At 37.9% G+C, this 20,495-nt stretch overlaps 1 protein-coding gene across 2 annotated transcripts in view; it reads left to right on the top strand.

Annotated features, from left to right (window-relative positions):
* Positions 1 to 222: 222 nt before the first annotated feature.
* nck2a (NCK adaptor protein 2a) overlaps positions 223 to 20,495 on the top strand; it is a 39,574-nt gene continuing 19,301 nt past the window's right edge. Inside the window, exon 1 of one of the 2 annotated variants that reach the window (XM_006788274.3) lies at positions 223 to 494. The gene's annotated coding sequence lies outside the window, so the exon portion shown is untranslated. Of the gene's footprint in view, positions 495 to 1,386; positions 1,471 to 20,495 lie in introns of those variants that run through there. The other variant, XM_035906782.2, reaches the window with a different exon arrangement.

Genomic DNA, 20,495 nt, shown 5'->3' with positions numbered 1-20,495 from the left:
AGATAAAAAAGCCATAAACCGAAACATAAGACATATATGATTTAAAAACTTAAAAGAAAACTTTAAAAATCTAAAGACATTTAATAAAAAGCCTATTTTTCCCACCTGGAAGTTACATTTCTGTCACCATCTCCTCCGGACTTCAAATTTAGTCTCGTTTGACTGCAACGTCTCTACGCCCAGAGGAATTTTCTTTTGAAAGCAAAGAGCGGAAGTTGGCAGCCCCGTAGACTGAGCTTGAAACGAGTGCTTGAGGTGGAGGCAGTCAGCCTGCGACGGAAAAAACAAGCGATAATAGGTCGGACACTTCATGCTCGGTTCTTGTTTTAAAAGAAAGAAAAAATAGAGAAACCGGTGGTTATGTGGATGTAGGAGGTTATTTTCGCGGCTTTCGCGCGGCCTCCCTAACTTACAATTTGATTGGCGGGTTCTGGTTCGGGGTTTGTTGTTGAGCGTGTCGCTGTTTGCCCATTCTCACTGGAGTGAACACTAAGGTAAGCCTTGTAACCACAAATGAACTGTGTTAAGTTGGTGCAGTTGGACTGGTCGCTTTGGCCATTTCAGTGCTGCTTAAACGACCGTTTTCAGTTAAATTTGCCCGGGGAAAATGTCATTACAAGCTGAGGTAAAAGTTGGGGTAAAGAAAAACGGCAGCTTGCTCGTGCCACTTTGTAGGTTTGACGCTGGGTCTTTGTCCACTCAGAGGTGGTTTCACTGGACGCTGTGTGCTACAGCCTCGGTTTTTCCTTGCGTTTGAGTGGTTGCTGTTAACGAGCCACACAAACAGTGATATTTTTCTTTTTTCATTTTTAGAGTCAGAACAAATGGTTTCCAATTTATCAACTTTACCATTTAGCATTTTTTTTGCGGGGCCACTTCTTAACGGCCTGTAAGCGCAAGCTACTCAAGCAATCCTCAGGCAGGTCCTTTAGACTGTTTTCTCAGGCATCTGCTCTTGTTTGAGTAATTTCTCGCATTTATATATCTGATTAATAAAACGCCCCACACAATTTCCTGTCATTCTTTTTACATTTACAATGAACTGCGTTTGTCAGCAGGCCTATTTAAAAACGCAGTGGCTTACACAATGAACCACATTTGCCAAAACACCATAGACTGGCGACTGGTGCCACATGCCGAGATTGTCATGTTGAATGTCTAGTGGCTTTTCATGGTAACTACACCGTGCGTCCTCCTCATCAATAGCAGCAGAGAATAGCATGCATTGTCTGTCTTGCTGTGGCAGTTATTGTCCATAAGTAAAGTCCCTTTTATTCTAGAAGACGGGAGGAAATTTGCACTTGCATGCAAATGCAAGGACTGAGGTTATAAGAAAGCACAGTTTCTCTTTTTTCTTTTTTTCAACATGCAGGTACACTTGCGTGGCACACCTATTCTGCCGACACACCCTCTGACAAGAACACCATGTTAGCTCTGAGTCTAGGACAAGGTTCACTCAGAAATGAACAGGTATGCCGTGTAGGCATGTGCAATAATGGAGCGATAAAGTGTGAATTGCATAAACTTCCATTACATCACAAAGCAAAGAAAGAACGCGAGTTTCAGTGCTTTGCATTTCCAGCATATCAGAAACATGACTAAAACTAGAAAGACTGCTAATGATACCGAGAAGTGCAGTAACTGCATGTACTCACTGGAAAGGTGAGCTTTTCGGGCTGACTTCACACTCAAGTAACATTTAGTATGAGTGTTGTAGATTATGTGGTGGTTCAGTTAAACCCTAAATTTGACCTGAAACTATTAGTTATGGGAATTACGGTGATCGGGTAATTTGGGTCTGATTCCACCTCACAGTGCATATTTGCTGCATTTATTGATCCTCTATGATTGTAAGCTGAATATTATTGTATTTTTGATTGGCAGACAAAAAAGCGGTATTAAAATAACTCACGCCATGCCTTTTTGTTTTCTTTTCAATTTTACGACTTATAACTGAAAAAGTAAAATAGAAGTGAGTCAGATAATTGTTGCAAACCTGCTGTATCCTGTTGCATGCATGCTTTTAAATGAGGTTTCGATCTAAGGCATATTTTATGTTTTATAGGTACATTTTGAAGGAATCATTGATTACCAAGTGTGTGCACATATTAAGCAATTCTGTCATTTTAATGTAAAGTTGATTAAGTCAATTTTGCAGATGCTGCTTTTTTTCCCTCTTTAAAGTCTTTGTAAACCAATTATTTGGGACTTTTTTTTTTTTGGCTGGTTGCTCCAATCGCATCATTTAAAGCAGTCTTTCATTACCTCTCCTTTCAAGAATTTATAATTGACATGTTTCATTATAAGCTGGACTTGTAGAAGAGCCCTTTTCAAAATGACACACATTAAATTGGCTCCATGTGCTGCAGAGACTGAAACCAATGGTGCGTTCAGGCAGCCATCATCAATTAATAAAGTCAAACATTTTAAGAGTCAATCTGTGGGAACTTCCCCTTTAATAGTCTGCCAAGTGTTAAATGCTGGAGATGAACTGAAGCATTATTATTATTTTTTTAACCAGTGTGTGATTCAGCATTGGGGTATTAAAACATGCATGGTTTTTCCTACCGTAATGTGCCTAAGTGAATGAAGCAGCCTGGACAACAGGTAATGATTAACCTCATATCCAATCTGATAGAAAGAACAAACACTGGTGTTAATATATGACTTTGTTTGTTTCCACCATGCATGAGCTTTGTCACTTGAAGTTGATATGAAGGCAGCTCGTAGCAAGTGTTGAACAAAATATTCTGGACGTCAGATGAGGCGGTATTGTATAAACGTTTGGTGCCGATTTAGAGAAAATAATATAATATGAATATTTCTTAGTATTTGTGATGTTGCTATATACAAGCGTGTAGATCACCCTTGCATTTAGTGACAAATTGCTATTTTTCGTCTGCATGTCTTAACTTCCACTATCAAACTTGGAACATGTGCACGTTTGTCATTTGAGCTGCATTTATTTTCTTCTTACATACGAGATACTAATCCAAATCCTCTTTCTTCTGTGTATTTGATTGCACTTTCATGAGCTGTGACTAATTACTCTGCTCGTCTTTCTTGTATATGCCTAATGGGCCTTTAAAAAAAAAAATCCCTTGCATACTGCCGCGCTGTGCCCACACAATATTTTGTTCTTCTGTTGTTTTGAGTGGAAGCCAGTGGAAAATGACTTTGTTCCGAGCAAGTGATGCTTTGCTTCTTTCTCATTTTGCTGATTTATGTGATTTGTACTTGAAGTGGTCTTTTTTTTTTCTCTCTTTTTTTTCTTTTTAAGAGAAGAAGGCGCTGAGTCGATCATATGCGATCTTAAATTGTCTGTAATGTAGCAATGAATCATTTATAGTCTAATAACATAAGTGGTAGTTAAATCATTTAAGATTTAGAGTGCAGGCAAAATATATCTTTATTTTTATGCCTGCTGTGAGAAAAGGGTTCTAAAGCCTATTTCATCATCCCCTTTTATTTTATGACCTATATTACATGGACTGTCTCTTGGAGAGTGAGGGTAATTTTATTTACACTTTCTTCACATTGTCTAGAACGTTGTGAAGAAAGTATAAGACGCAGGTTTCTGTGTAGACTTCCCAAACAAAATAATAGAAATTAGAGCAGGGCGATATGACCAAAAATATTTATCACAAAATAAATTTGAAAATTTGCTATAACGAAACAACTTTCCTTGCTGACAGTTTAACCAAAAGGCGTTTCCAGTGGAAATTAGCTGACATGTCCTCACCATAACCATGCATAATATCCACAAAACTTAAAAAGGAGTTATACACACACACACAATATGGTAATATTATGTTGAAGCACAGTATGTGTCACTCCGCAAGGCTCCTGACTACGATAGCAGTAATGCTCTGACAATCCATCAAGCGGTGCGGCTTCGTAGCTTAGCAAAGTAGTACTAAAACATTTGACAGATTTTTGAGCTCTGTCAAATGTGCTCAAACACATAAAATTGTTTCAAGGTCAGTAAACACAACCAGAATTCGTACATAAGGCACACGGAATTATAAGGGGATTTTCAGAAAAATCAAAGGATTGAATTGTGTCGTATTTTCCAAAAAACACTAATATCGACGGCCCGCTAGCATGCTCTACCAAAAATAGTGCTTTATTGTGTATCTGACGAACGAAAGCTAAACCAGTTCCACACCACTGAAATTGCAGCATTTTTACAAACCAATTCTGGTTTATCTGTTTCATTCAACGACCCGCTTTCGCCCTTCTCATTCTCTGTCGCCGCCATGCTTTATCCGCCATGTGCGTATGAAAACAAAGGCACTGCACATGTGCATTTTACCCATATTCTATCGCGATATTTCATTTTCTTATCATTGCCCAAGATTATACCGGTATTACCGTGAACGGTATGATATGGCCCAGCCCTAAAAGAAATTTATTTCAAGCAATATTTTCAGGAGCCTACAGCAGGGGGGAAACATCCATGGAAAATGATTTTTTTTTTCATGTGGAAAGCATAACATTTTGTGTCCCTCAGGGAAAGGGCTTACTAGGAGTGAAGAAGGAATTAATAAATGCTGTGAGAAGACACTGAGCAATGCTTCTGAAGAGAATCATGATGGAAGCAAGATGAAGGCCATCTCATTGTCATTGTAATCATCTGTAATCTGGGGAATAGTTATCCATTAAACTGACAGTACATGCAGTTATGACTTCTGTGACTCTGTGATTATAAGAGAAGAAAGTTGATTCATGCTGCTGTTTAAACTGGCTCAGGAAGGTTACTGTGTGTGTGTGTGTGTGTGTGTGTGTGTGTGTGTGTGTGTGTGTGTGTGTGTGTGTGTGTGTGTGTGTGTGTGTGTGTGTGTGTGTGTGTGTGTGTGTGTGTGTGTGTGTGTGTGTGTGTGTGTGTGTGTGTGTGTGTGTGTGTGTGTGTGTGTGTGGTCTTGTTGGTGAAATATAATCTTTCTTCATTTAGGTTTTGTTTGTTTTTAAAGTTGGTGTTATTTCCTTCAAACCACGTCACTGCAGCCCATCAATGTTTTTTTTCCTTCTCTTCTGTTTTTTCAATGTTATTATCAACATGGCTCTGAGATGGAAGTGTCAGCCGGTCACTTTAGCGCAATGTGGTTTATTTGAACAAATATTAAAAAATGGAAAGTTAAGTTATGCACAAATATTGTTAGTGTATAAAGTGATCATCATAAGAATTTTCCTTTCCTTATCCTAGTGTGCTACATCTGGTCCGAGGTGTTGCTTATTCTGTGCAATGATTTTTTTTTAACATGATTTTTCACAGTGTAGTGATTTGCACATTTGCCTAACAAGCAAAAGATCCCTGGTTTGATGCCGGGAGGAGACACAAATCCCTTGGGGGTGTCATCGGAAGGGCATCCGGCATAAAAATCTGCCAAATCAAATACACGGACAGATCCACGGAGGTGATCGTTTGTCACTAAGGCAGCAGCTGAAAAGTAGCTTTTCTTTTCAAGACTGACTTAATATTTATTCAGCATAACCTAAAATTAGTGACTGAGCCCATAAACTCTGTAGAAAAGCTTTTACAGAGGTCAGGGATGAAAAACCCTTTCCCATAGACTTTTATAGAACCATAAATCTCTTTGTAACTGGAGCTATCACCATCTGGTGTCTTCCAGATAGATGCAGATTGTTAGGGTCTTCCGCATTGGCTTTATTTCACCAACATGGAAGCTGTGTCTGTTTTATACTGTTTATGGCTGTGGTAGGCCCAGCAAACAATAGAGATCCTGCACTTGACGGTTAATGTTGCATGCAGTTGTGGGTGAACCATGCGAGAGATCCTAAGCAATTCAGAGATAAAGGCAACTGTTAAAGTTCCTTTAACAGGTTTAACTTTATAAACTTTGACACAAAATACATCTACACCAAGTAAAGTGTATATGTATCTTACTGATTAAAACTCTTCTTTAGTAATCTTAGCTGCACCTGGAAAAAAATGGTAGAGTTTCAACTTTGAGTTTTATAGCTAAACTAAATGTTAAAAATGTATTGGTCTATCGTGGTTATTTTTTCTTCTCTTTGGAAGCCAAAATGTAGACATTCATTCCTCTCTTTCTGTTAATCTGATGGCATCTGAACATGTCTGCTTCAATCCCATTGGCAATTTAAGACTCCAGTCACACGGGCCTTGACTTTAAAAAAGTATAACAGAATGAGTGATCGTAACAGTATAACCTAGGCACGAGGCTTTATTCTAACAGATCTAATAACATTTATATCTCATCATCAAGATAGAATGATTCTTTGTTAACAGGTAGGTGTGTACCTACTAAGGTTGGTCAATATGTAAAAATTTTCCAACTGAATAGTGCGTCCACTAACCGACGATAGGCAATATAATTGCGAAGGTGACTTTTTGATAGGTGGAGCAATGTAATCATGCACACACTGATTTGCGTGTTTAGAATTTATACGTTTTGTTTGAAGGGAATATTTGATCTTCTTTTCTCGTTTGTTACAGCAATAATATAGCTACTTTTTGGATTATTCGTTTATTTATTTATTTGAGATGCGCCAAATACTTTACGTTTACGAGAACATTTTTCTCTTTAAAATGTCCGCTAGAAGAGATTATTTGATTTTTAACTTACTTTTTGGTTTGGTTTTTTTTGTGTACTGCCTTTCCTTCTTTCTTTTATTTGAGTTTGAGTAAATGAATCGCTGCATTTGGGTGCTCTCTGAGAAGGGTGCATTTGTTCGCAGCTGGAAGAGGGTGCTGTTATAATTGCGCTATTATTTATTTTATTTTTTTTTCCGTTGACTGCTTCTCTTAGCTTCTACCAACATTATTAGCAAACTTACTCATGGATGGATGGATGGATGGATAGATGAATAAATTGCTCTTGTAAAAACGATTGGTGAAAGGCACGACCTATCGTTGATATATTCGTCTAATCGCCCAAACTTAGTACCTACCTGTAAGAGAAGTGTCTGCTACAGCTGAAGGTCTCAGCTCGCTAAAAAGAAAAAAGCTCACTGTTTTCTCAAAATGCCATAAACGGCAATATTACCTGTAGAGGATTAAAAAAAAACCCCACAACAAAACAAAAAGCCCTTTGGAGTGACAAACAGACTACTTCTTTCTGCACAGAGGATGGTGTCGGAACATCAGGCTTTTTCCACATTTCACCGCCAGCCCAGGTCCATAAACATCACAGAGCACAAGAGAGTTTGTGTGACTTAAACGCTCACACAGACCTCTCCAAAACCAACAAACACCTTTCATGTTGTTTGTTCTGTTAAATTGTTAACTGAGTACATTTGATGCATTGGGTCCTAGTCTATATACATAAGACTTAAAGTCTTTACTGTAATGAAGATGGGTCAGATTAATGAGATTTACCAGTATATAGTATTATCTGAAGTCTGTTTTTTGCTTTATGATGTTTTAAGTTTTGCCCAGAGTTTACTTTATAACTACAACATCAGAGACTTTCATGCCTGTAGCAATACATCTTTATTTATATTACTTTATGATAGGCTAACAAAGCCATGAGAAACATCACCTGTTGAAACATCAGCATCTAAACATTTAGTGCCTAGTGGACACCACACCCCAGGTTGTCACTTTTTGGCTTCTTTTTTTTTTTTTTTGATGACTTTACTCAGTAGTTTAGACTTTCTGTTGTTCCTTCTGTTGTGTTCCTCTTTTGTTCCTTGAGTTTGTCTAGTCTCTCCTTCTTGTCCTTCATTTCTGTCATCACCTCCCAGCTCCATCCCCTTCCACCCGGTTCGAGTTCCTAATTCATGCCCAACAACTGATCTAACAGTCTGTTGGCTTCAGTGTCCTTGTGTCACCACTGGGCATCAGGCCTAATCCTGCTCTGTGATGAAAGGGAGGTGGCAGGGGTGAGTGCTGGAGGGAGGGGAGGCTGTGAAAGTGTAAAGCTGGTTAGAGTACGATTGCACAGTTTCTCAGTCTTGCATTCTCTTATCCACAGAGTCAAAACTACACACTTTTTAATCTGCAGTTTGGGGTTAAGACCTGAGTTGCAAGTTTGAGTGCAAGTTAGGGACATTATATTGTATTTTAAAAACAGAAGAGAAGACGGCATATTTCTGCAGACAGCTATCGAGTTTGAGGCAATACGTTGGCAGGTTTTCTTACTGAAATGATGGATATAGATGGAGATTTGAGCGTTGGGAGATGTAAAGCTTCTGAGGTCTTCAGGGAGATTACCCATGCAGACTATGATTTCAGCTTTGCTTCACTCTGTGGAGAAATATGACCTTAAATTTATAAACCTTCCGGTGAACTGCTCATTAAACAGTAATCAAGAGTCCACTGCTGTCCCACATGTTCCTTAAGCAGGTATGGGGTTCAGATTGCATAGCAGAAAATTGCTACTTGGGCTGTGGAGAGAGAATCTGAGCAAGGGTGAAACCCAACACTTTACTGTAAGAGTTTAAAACTTTGGACAAAAGTTTGACATCTTACCTTGGGTGCAAATAATGACATAAATAAAAAGTCACATTTTATGTTTTGTATCAATATTTGTACATCTCTAAAATTTCATTAGATTGATCAAAAGTGAAAATAACTATAAGTACATCAAAAAAAATTAGTGATCAAATACTGATGCGCCCTCTACCCCTCATGTCTCAGATTAGAAAGAATTTAAAAGACTAATTAAAGGCCACAGCACCATCTTATTCAGACCATTTGCATGACGTCGACATCTAAAAGTCGTGAAATGAAGAGAAATTTATATGGCTCATGTAAAAACTTGAACTTTTTGTGAGTTTATTCCATCTTGTTGTTTTTCTGCGGAGGCTTTGACAGGCCCTTCATGCTCTAATTGATTTAATTAAGTGAACGTTTTCCCCTTTGGCTGTACTGATGCAGAAACAGGCGGCGTGCAGACAGAGCATGAGGGCTTTGCTTATCTGTATTTCACAGAAAAATCCAAGTTCCCCTCCGAGCATCGCAGCCCACGTTACTCCCATCCCTCTGCGGTTCAGCCTCATTAACAAGCTCTCACCATTCCTATGGACGCTGTGAAAGGCACTCGCACTCTAGTAAACATTATGATTCATATTTGTGATTAGTTTTTCTGAATGGATGAGTTATTCCGCATAGGGCGCACATTCTGCAATGGAGAGACATCGGCTATGTTTTTATGAGGTAATCTTGTCACTTGGATTTGGTAAATTTTTGTTAAATATAAAATTAAACAAGCTAAATAATATTTTTAAAAAGATAACAATAGCCCTATGTAACATTTGGGACGATGTTTACTTTTCTTTATTACTGATTTTACCCTCTTGTTTACTCAAAATTACTCAAGCATTGATGACTCTGATGTTGGCCTGAGGAACATGCACACATGTACTACCTCAAATGCCAAATTATGTTTTACCAGCTGTTCTTTATTCCTGCCAGTAATGAACTTCAGCCGGGACTAACATATAGGCTCTTCACTCGCTCTGCCCTTGCTCTAACCTCAGCGTGAATGCATCTTGACCTGCCATTCAGATTTGCCATTGCAGCTGCTGCGTTCTTTGATTGCTAAAATACACGCCTCTCACTGTTACAGGTTGGAATGACGTGTCCAGTAATTTCGCTAATTGGCTAAACTCATCAAAACCTAGTGAGATTAATTTGAAAAATGGGAGTAATCTGATTTGGAAAAAAAATACTTATGACCTTCATTGTTTTGACAATTTAGGAAAGAAAATGTTCTTTCAAGCCAGTGAAGACTTGGGGAAGTCACTGGTTTATGGCTTAAACCAAGTTTAAGAAGTAATTCTCTCATTAAACCATAGAGTTAATTCTAACAGATTACATTGATATGCATTGTTCATTGTTAATACTCTTAATCTTGGAGTTGCTGGTAGTCAGATTTTATTATTTTTGCTGATACATATACGAGCTGCTTTCCCCTGTTTCCAATCTTCCAGAGGTAATAGGCTGCAGACTGTAGATTTATATTCAGCTAAAAACATGACTGTGTTTTCAGTTGTAGGCTGAAAATGAAATGAAAATATTTCCTCTTACAAATGGGATGATTTGAATCGGATAATAGGAAATTGTTTTTATTTTTTTTCTGACTGAAAATTGACCCAACATTCCCAAAAGAGCCACTGCCCTACCAGTGCAAACAATCTAGCTGTTTGCTTTGCCTCAGTTTTGTGAGTCAGTTAAGATTTCATTCATCTTTCAGAGTTTATCAGCTGAATATTTCTGATTATAAGGGGCACACACTACCTCTGAGTGCAAATGTTGATAACTGTGTCTGTTTAGTTTGTCTAGTACATACAATGGCATGTTATAGTGTTAGATTAATTTGCATGTATTAAAAAAAACAACAACAAAAAACCCCCACTGATTTTACTTTGCAAGGTTGCAGCAGCCTCCTCATACCACAGAGGGACTGCTTTACACACATACATCCATACTCAGGTATATGAGTATACATGATGGAACCAGCTATCACTGCATCTCTCCAATTTAGATCTTAATGCATTAAAAAGCCCTTGCCTTATCCACATCACTGTGTAGTTTTTTTTTGTTTTTGTTCTGAAGAGCCTAGTTCACATCATTTTTCTTATTAAACTCCAAATGTTTATGATATTGTGATTCTGAGGTAAAATCACATGTAGTTTTCTTCAGCAAAATATAGTTACAAATTTTATTCAGTATCATTTACCAATAACATACACAGGAAGCAGTGGTCTGTCATGTGTGTGGGTCTACCAGCCGTGTATAGTGAGACCCCGTGTGTCTCCCTGAACCCCAAAAAATGTTATATTGCAAAATTTTTCTCTCTCTCTTTTGTAAATTTGTGGTATTGTGAGATCTTCTGAGTTTGTATAACTTTGTAATCCTGAATAGTCAATATTTTTCTCAGAAATTTCTGACTCTTGGCCCTTGCAATACAGATACACAAGTTCAGCATCTTCAGCTCTGAACTGTGTAATGGAGGACAAACTGGAAGTTCAGGGACTTTAGATGAGCCTAACTGATCTGAGATTGTTCTGTGTTCTGGACTCCAGTTTTTCCAGTTTACATGTCTTTAAGATAAGCATAGATGCAAACCGAGATCAGCAAAACCAGCCTATTTGGCAATTTATTAGATTTAACATAATGCACTCGTAGCCATCTGTGCACCAAGGGCATGCAGTGTAGCTTGCCCCACTGCCCAGCTGCTTATCTTAAAGGGTTTTATTGAATTCTCATCAGTATGACTTTGAGAGGAAGTTTGTCGATAGCTTGTGACTTTAGTCTGCAGAGAATCGGGTATGTGATTCTAAGTAATTTCCCACAAGATCATTCAGAAATCCTTGAGATTAAGGAAATCCCCACACTACAGAAAAGAAAAAGAAAGTAAGAGCAGACAGTGTGCATTTGCTGGGGCATGCATTATGGGAGGGATTATATGGATGGAATTCAATTCTTGTGAAAACGTGCCACCCGCTCCACAGCTTATACAATACAGGAGCTAAACATTGTTGTCACAGTTACATGGTGAAGAAAACAAGAAATAACACAGAACATCTATATGCAGCTGCAGGTTTTAGCTCGGTTAATGTTATATAGCCCAAACTGGCAGCCCTTTAGTTCCATTAGCATTAGAGATGTTTTCATTAAATGTTAGACACCACCCTTAGCCTTGCCTGAAAACCTCAATTATTACAAACTGCTCAGCAGTGTTTTGCAGCCTGATGTGCCTCTGAACATGGACTGCACCATTAATCGAATAAATTGATTAATTAACGCCATTAGTCAAATGACCCAGTTTTATCTTGATTTGTATGAAATATTTAATAGACCGATCGTGCTGCTGCTACTGAATATTTATGATCTATGCAGTAATTGGATTACAACTGTTGTCTAGTGGCCTACTAACTTTATTTGACTTGTATTTTCCCAGGCTTGTATCACAGTTCTGTGTGATGTAAGAGCTGCAGAGACAGCCTCTCTGAACTTCAGTCAAAAGCAGTCACAGCTACTGTCTGCGTGACAGTTTGGCTCACCAAGACATAACTTGGAGCCCATGAAATCTGTTCAAGGACAGACTTATGCTTTGGAATAACTCAAGTTGGATATTTTTGCTTTTAAGGAAGGTTACCATCTGAAATCACCAGATCATGTACTTGTTAAAATCTAGGCTTTAAAGATATGTTGTTGTCTTGTATTTGTCTTCAAATATACTGCTGCGTGCTTGGGAGTTGATTCAGTTGCTGGTAGCAATATGATAGGCATCCCCTAATCCATTTGTGCTCTCTCTCTCTCTTAGCCTCTCTCACACGCATGGCTACAGCCGAAGGAAATCCTTCTTTATTTATGAGATGTAAGGCTCAGAATGCCACAGGGGTCTCCGGAGAATTAAATACTGCACACATTCTGTTTTTCCACTGTTGAGTGTCTCTTTGTTGCTTTCACATGGACACAGTCATATACACTTGCTACAGGACATCTATTCACCCAGTCTGCTGTTTTTTGGGTTGGCAGAGCTACAGTTGTTAGAACGCGACCTTGGGAGGGCAGAAAGAGCTGCCGGCAGATGTGTGTACGGTGCTTCACTGTTTTATGTGGAAGAAATGATATCATCTGCATGTCGTGGAAGCAGAAATGGCATCCGGTGCTCAGCCCACACTAAATTGGCACTGAAGTGTAGTGTAAAATGTCAAGCTATGGATGCCTGTGGTGCAGAAAACCATATAATATGAGCAGGAGAGCTCAGATGGTGTGATGTATTTAAATTGTTTACGTTATCAGCAAAAAGAAGTGGCCAGCAAGAAGAACACACTGATGGCATGAAATGGCACATTTCCAGCTTTATCTACCCTCAAACCATAGAGAATATACAGCACCACTGTAACTTAGTTGGCTGATTTTAAAACATGGCTGCTAAGAACTGAAATGGACCTTGACTGTATATTAAAAGGCTTTGTTGCTTTGAGGTATTGACACTTTAATTTTTACCACACTGTTCTGTTGTTTTCCATGGGTATATTTCCAAAACAGTTATGTAATACAGACAAATAAACATGTGAAAGAAAGAGAAGCTTTAACAACTTTATTTTGAAGCTTGTTAAAGAGTTCCCAAGTGTCTTGGAAAATGTAGATAAATATAGATCATGGAACATCCTTGGGCAGGAAAAATGAATAACATGGTAAACTTTCCTGGAAAATGTTTTCTTCAAATGCGGTGAGCACTAGTGCACAGAGCAGACGCATGGGAATGTAGGTGGAGTATGCAAAGTCTTTGTTTTTGTTTTTATATGCTGATCATTAAGCAAAGATTAAGGCTCAGATTTAAAAAAAGAAAGAAAAAACAAAAAAAAAACCCAGATTCTGATACTAATGCCACAATCACAATTTCAGAAGCCTAAAATAATTTCACTACATGCTGTAAATTCCATTTATTCTCCCATGCTTTCCGGAGAAAGAGAGGCTTTATGGTGTGTTAACTCTGAGACCTTTTTGCTGGATTGTTTTTGATTGTTGTGAGGTTGGAGGAAAAGAAACGAGCCCCCTGAGTAAAGGAAACAAATGTATGCACTCAAAGTCTGATGACACGGTAGTTTACAGTGATATTAGTTAGGAGATCTGCTTAATGAAGACTTAGGCACATACTATTTTAAAAACAAGCCACTGTCAAAGGATGACTATGAATAAAGAATAAATGCTGTAAATTATCCACATGTGCACAGGGGTGTAGAAGTTGTTCAACAGGTCTGCATTGAATTGCACCACTCTTTTTGCATTGCTATTACTACATCAGTCTGTTCTCTCTTGGGAGCTTCAATGTAGGATCTGATCAAAGAGAATAATTCAGGTCCATAGCCGAGGGAGGAGTAGAATGAAAACCAAATGGAGTTGAAGGCACAGAGAGAAGGTAAAACTTGGGATGGTTAATAGTCAGCAGTGGTTCGTGTTACACAAAAAAGGATGGGTGTAGAATAGTTTCAGAAGACTTTGCTCAGTGTTCTTGTTTCCTCACTTTCTATCGTAGTCTTTCACAACATATTCTGAGAGTGTTGAGTATTAACATGAAATGAGTGCATTGGTTCATTGGGTGGTTATTTCCTCATACAACGCTGGACTGTTGCTAGTGCACGGCATGCAATCTTACCCCTTTTAAATATGTAATGCTTTAAGTCGAAGAAGCAATTTATACACACAACAGTCATTTTGAATTGTTTATCTTCCATGTTAATGTATTAAACTACAGTCCAATTGTGCATGCTTATGGTCACTGTACACTTGTCAAGTTAGCTATTTGAGAGTAAAAAATATTAGTAAAAAATATTTGTAAAAAAGCTTTCATTTTCCCATTTTGCTTCTTTAATCATTTATGTTCCTGTTTTTTGTTTGTATGTTTTTTAAAATAATACATTTAGTGGTGCACCTGTCCTAGAGCATTGTGTCAAGAGTTTCAACTTCCACTCATACTGGGAAACAACCAAATTTTGTACTAATCCATTGAAGTATTAGGTTTTTGTTAGCACTTTGCTTTGTACTGACCGACAGACGCACACACGTTTGTGCTACTGCTATAAAGTGTACTCGAGATCTAATGTTGCTCTGACAGGAACCTGCAGTTTGCAGTAAAATAGACGCCTTATTTTCTAGTTAAGGTAAAGGAGTGCATTAGAAGTAAGGGCTTGTTGAACCTGAGCTTGCAGTGGTCAAACATGCTTTATTATAATAATTTCCTGGAGGGTGTTGTATTTTGAGTAATAGTAGCAGTTACTTGCTTAGTTGTGAGCTATTGTTCTGTGATTTGTTTTCTGATGCCTTACTTTACATCAACATTGCAGATCAGGTCTTTTTAAACTATCCAACATTTTTGTGAGTCATGAATGGGACGCAGCAATTTCAAAAAGATAAGAAACCAGTCTTTGTTTCCTGTAGTATGGGAACTTTGTGATGCAGTTCAAAGTGAAAAATGTTGATGGTGATTTAACTCTTGGGGAAAGTATTGTTTTTGCAGAGTATGTGTATATCATTTCCAAGTTACTTTAATGAACACATAATCAGACAGGGTTTTTGACCATTTGCCAGCATATATGTGATATTCTGTGGTTGTGTTAAATTCTGTATTTAGGGCTGGGACCAGATAATATCCTATATAAAAGCAGAAGGTAAAAGTGAATAAGCAATAAACATTTAATAAAATTAATTCTGTATTATTATTCTGAATTATCAATTTTTTTTTGCCATAGTTAGCAATGTGGACGTCATAGTTTTTTGTATGTGATGTCATTAAAATAACCATAGTTAATGACGGTTTGCCTTATAATTAAGTATCCTCTGGAAGAACAGTTCATATTAAGAAGAAATTGTTGGGGGAAAAAATTGAGGGGTCCAGCCAATTTCATAGAAATGATTTGGACAGCTGTAACGAGGGAGTTGTATTTGATCTGTATCTGGTGCGTTATTTCATAACCCCATTTATTCATTTATGAAGATGCCACAGCTTGCATTTTGATACACTGATTGCTGACAGGTGAAGAGAGAAAGATTAATCATTGTTACGGTGTTCTCCGGGAAACCTTGGGACTTGACAATTATGTGGACATAAATGTAGTTACAGACAAAACATACACCGCAAGTGCAAGGGTGCTGCCTCCCCTAAACGGCTAATCCCCCCCCCCCCTCCCCAATAGAAAAGTCTAAAAAAAAAAAAAAAAAAAAAAGAAATTTAAAAAAAGACCATTATTGTCAGGAATATTCTTTCTTGATGAATATGGCATAGAGCCCAAGGTGATGACCCAGCATTCAAACCCCCGAGATCCCAATCCAATTATGCCTTTACGGAATGCATCATGAAGAAGTGCGAGCGGGCAAAACTCCACCCTACCACTCAGGGGACCCTAATGATGCGCAAACCCAGCAATCTTATATCTATATCCTTTTAACTTTTTATTATGAAACCTGGAGTTCCTACAAAAAAACAAAACCAGTGGTTTTTATTTTGTGGCAAATTTTTGAACAAAAGGATATATTTTAAGTCCACTTCATTAACATCCTCTGTAAAATGTGTGTGTATATATATATTTTATATATATATATATATATATATATATATATATATATATATATATATATATATATATATATTTTATATATATATATATATATATAATAGAATTTTTTTTAAAAAGTACCCAATTTAAATTTGACATATTTCCTTCTTGAAGTCACCTCCTCGTGCATGTCTGGACTGATCATGTTTTAGCAATTGTGTCTCAGCAGTGCTTATGTCCTGTATGCCAAAACAACTATTACAACTGTTCAACTTGAATTTAATTTTCAGGAAAGTGCTTGTTACATCTGGTTGGTGTTGGCCAGAAAATACTAGGATTTCCTGTGTGCTGTGTGCTGGCATATTTTGATAAACTGGTATGCATCGCAGGTCAGAACCTGGTCCTGGTCTGGTCCAAGGCCATATAATTGAGGTGCACAAGTAGTCTGAAAGGGAGTCGCATATTTTGAAACCTTAAATATGCTATTTTAGTGAGTAACACTTAACAGTCTTAATTATGAGGGCCAGATAAACTCTTGTTTCTGATCTCGATTATACATAGGAATAGTAGTGGTAGAATAGTTATGTTATAACTATATAGTTTATATTTTATGTCTTGCATATTTCCACAACCATATCCATAATCACATACTGTGTATGCTACCATTGTATATAGTGTATTATCTTACTTATTTTATATTTGTTTGTATTTTATTTGTATTTTTTGTATTTTCCTTCTGATATCTATACCTGAGCTGAGGTAATACAAAAATTTCCCTGCTGTGGGATCAATAAAGTCTTCTCTTATCTTTTAAGATAGTTGCAAATGACTTAAGGGACAAGAGTGGGAAATTCTTCTGAACTTGCCTGAGACATGTCCAGTTTTAAGATTTCAGGGTCAAAGTAATCCACTGATGGTCTGTGTCCCACTAACTTGATTGCTTTGAATAAATTAACGCTTGTTTGAGTGATTTTACAATACTGAAACAGTCTTGAAAGAGCATATTTCTCTTATATTGGCTTCTTTTCATTGGCTCCATGTTAAATCCAGAATTGACTTTAAAATCCTTCTCCTCAAATACAGAATCTTGTCCTTAATAATTAAGCCCCATCTTAATTTAAAGACCTCATAGTACCATATCGCGCCAATAGAGCACTTTAGTGCTGGTTTATTTCTGGTTCCTAGGGTATTTAAAAGTAGAATGGGAGAAAGAGTCTTCAGCTTTCAGGCCCCTGAACTGCTCCCAGTTTGGATTCAGGAAAAAGACATGCTCTACTTTTAGGATCACACTTAAGACTTCGATAAAGCTTATAGTTACGACTAGATCGGGTGACCCTGAAGCCTTCTTTAGTTACGCTGCTAGGCTTAGGATACTGTGGGCTTGTCATGATACACTGAGCATTCTTCCTTCCCACTGTTGCCCAAGTAAACCATCTGTCCTCTGCTTTGGTCTACTGCAATCCACACACATAATGCAGCAGACATGAACACAGGATTAAGCAGTTTTCACACAGGGACTCCATCCCTGAGCTTTTCTAGACATTACTTGATGGAGATGCATTTGAAAACACAAATATGCAACCCAGTCAAATCAATCGTAGCAACTCTCTAGTATGATGTAGGTCAGTGTGGCGTGAGATTGAGTAAAATTGTGATGGTATGAGACAGGGCAGGGAATAATAATAGTAGTTGCAGTGGTCATCATGTGTCCTGCATACCTGTATCAGCATACTCCAAAGCCCTTTCCAGACTGCAATACAATTAACCAATATAAAGGCTTGTTTTTTGAAAAAGCTTAGTGTTTGGGCACCACTTTAGTCTTGACGTGCAGAGCGCAGATCCTTGGAGGCATGGTTTATGGTGAGGGATTAGAAAAATAGTCTGGTGCACTTAATTAAACATGTCTGTAGCTTAAAGCCAGTGCACCATCTTTGGTGTTTGGCTTGGAAGTGACCCTTTTCACACATTTTTTCCCCTCTCTTTATCGCTCTCTCTCGAGCTTTGTCACAGACACAAACACAGCATCACCTCAGGTGCTTTCTGTCTCCACTCCAATCGAGAGAAAACATTGCCATTGTACATCAAAGCTGTGTTCACTACACTCGCCCCACTGTGCTTGCTTTTTGTTGTTCTGCCAAGGGAGATGAATACTATAGTATCACACTGTTAAAAATAGAGGCTGTCTATTCCTTATGTGAACCAGGGCTACAAAACTGGATAAAACAGATACAAGAAAACAATGCTAATAGGTGATGCCATGGAGCGGGGAGAGGTTGTGTACAGAGGTTTGGGTTATGAAATTTACAGAAAACAAGGTGCACAGTAGAGCAGTGTCATGTGTTTGGAGTGCAGAGAGGTGTGGAAAGTGAACAAGCTCTGCACTGTTATCGAAGGGAGTTAAAGTAGGCGTCAAGGAGTAGAGAAAACAACCCAAGTCTGCTATTTAAGCGTGAAGAGGAGAGAAAATAGGGAATTTAGCAGGAACTCGATGCAGTAGGGAGTCAGTGTTGTTTATCATCGTTCACTGCAATCATTATGATGGAATAATGATATAAAATTAACCTGATTTCACTGCTGTGTTGCTAAATTAAGAAAATGCTAATTAAAACAGCAACTCGCATAATGCAATCATTAAAAAAAGTTTAAATAGGAAACGCTTAAGTAGGAAAAACACCACCTACCATTTGTCTGCAGAGATCATGTGTGATGCAGGGATTGGTAAGGCACATCATGTACTGCTGTAGTAATCACTGATTTGTTGATTAGTGGATATTGTACAGTTGTATCTTAACATCAACAGATTAAATAACACTTCACATTCAGAACAGATTCACTGTTGAGATTAAGTGTTAAATATACATTTTTATGTAATTTCTAACATGAAATACATAAGTTATCATAAAATATGTTAACACCAACCTTGTTCTTTAATGGTGTCTTCATAAGGCATTTGGAAACACTCTTCTGGTTCCACCTCCTTTTTTTTCTATTTTAAACCCCTGCGAGTGAAAAAGGGACCACCCATGATTATTGTCATGGAGATCGATTTAACAATTTTGGCTCTGTATAGGAGAGAAAAGCTGAAGTCATGACAGAAAATAAAAGTGACATGTGAAAAATTGCTTATAGAGAGGAAGGTCCTGTTAAAGAAGGAAGTTTCTTTCATTGGTTTTTAGGCAGCTTAAGATTTATGGTTGTGTTGTGACACTGCAAGATTGCTTCATCAGTGGTTGAAGTGAACTGGAGTGATTCTTATTGATTATATAAAAATGCGCAGTATGCTATGGCAACTACAAATTTCAATGTATCTATTTTTTTCTGTTTTTCAATTAGTCTTTTGGTGCTTTAATACATACCCTAAAACTTCCATGACATGTTTTTGGTTTTTTTGTATTTTTTTTTTTTTTTTCTGGTTTGGTTTTACTCGCTACCACTGGCACATTCTGTGTATATGCAAAAGGTATCAAAAGCCCTTACTCACACTTACAGTGCTTTTAAACAAGCAGGCCCCAAAAGCAAGCCCCTGCTTGTTTGTTTGGCCTTATGTCAAGTGATTTTTTTCCCCCCCATGAGAAGCAGTTAATACTCTCATTAATACAAACACCCAAAGCTTTTAATACGAGTTGACATGCTGGATATAATTTGGCGCTTTTGTGAAGACTTGCCATCTGTGTGCTGAATGCTCGCGCTCCAGCTCGGCTCATGGGAACAGTCGGATGCTTTTCTGCTAGAGCAGCAGGAATTTTAGTATATTGCTTTCAGAGGGTTAAACAGAAAACTTTCTAAACTCTGTTTTCAGGTGGCTGCGTGCACCTGAATTGCACAAGCTCAGCATATTAACTTGTGGCTTGTGTGCATGTAATCATATTTTGTTTGCGCAACGCAGCAACAAAAGAGCATCATTTTAGTATTTTGGGGCTGTGTGTATTTGTAATTATAGTTTAAATAGATTCACTCTACAGGCACAGAGGATTTGGAACTTTAATCACAGGCTATGTCGTACATAAACTGATCTTACATAGAGGGGAAAAAAAACTTTAAAAGATGCTAAAAAGGTACTGAATGCTAAATGCCCCAATATAAGGCAATTGAAGTACGTAATGATAGTAGGATGCTTAAGCCTGCCTTTGATTTTGTTTAATCTCATCCACAAATCCCAAACTTAAAAGCACAGTGCTGGATAGTGTAGTATCACTTTAAAACCTCATACTCAAATGTTTATTTGGCTTTACTTTTGGATACTTCTGTTTATATGTTTCTTTTGGGGTCTGCTGCTCAGACTCAATGGAATCATCAGAAAACAGGGCTGGATTTTTAGGGATGTTATTACTAGAGTTGGCTGTGTTTGTTCTCTGGTTTAGATTGTGCTTTGCAGCTTTGGAAAAGTTGAATTTGATAAAGCCTCCTCTGTCGTCAGATGTTCAGTCATATGGTGTTGTGATAGCAGGCCGGGTTCTATTTGTGTGGTCTGAGTGTGCCTTCTTCTCAGTCCTATTTTG

Source organism: Neolamprologus brichardi, chromosome 16 (genome assembly GCF_056152115.1).
Source record: "Neolamprologus brichardi isolate AB-2024 chromosome 16, ASM5615211v1, whole genome shotgun sequence".
Lineage (NCBI taxonomy): Eukaryota > Metazoa > Chordata > Actinopteri > Cichliformes > Cichlidae > Neolamprologus > Neolamprologus brichardi.
Note: the sequence above shows the minus strand (reverse complement) of the source record. Positions and strands in the feature narration are given on the sequence as shown.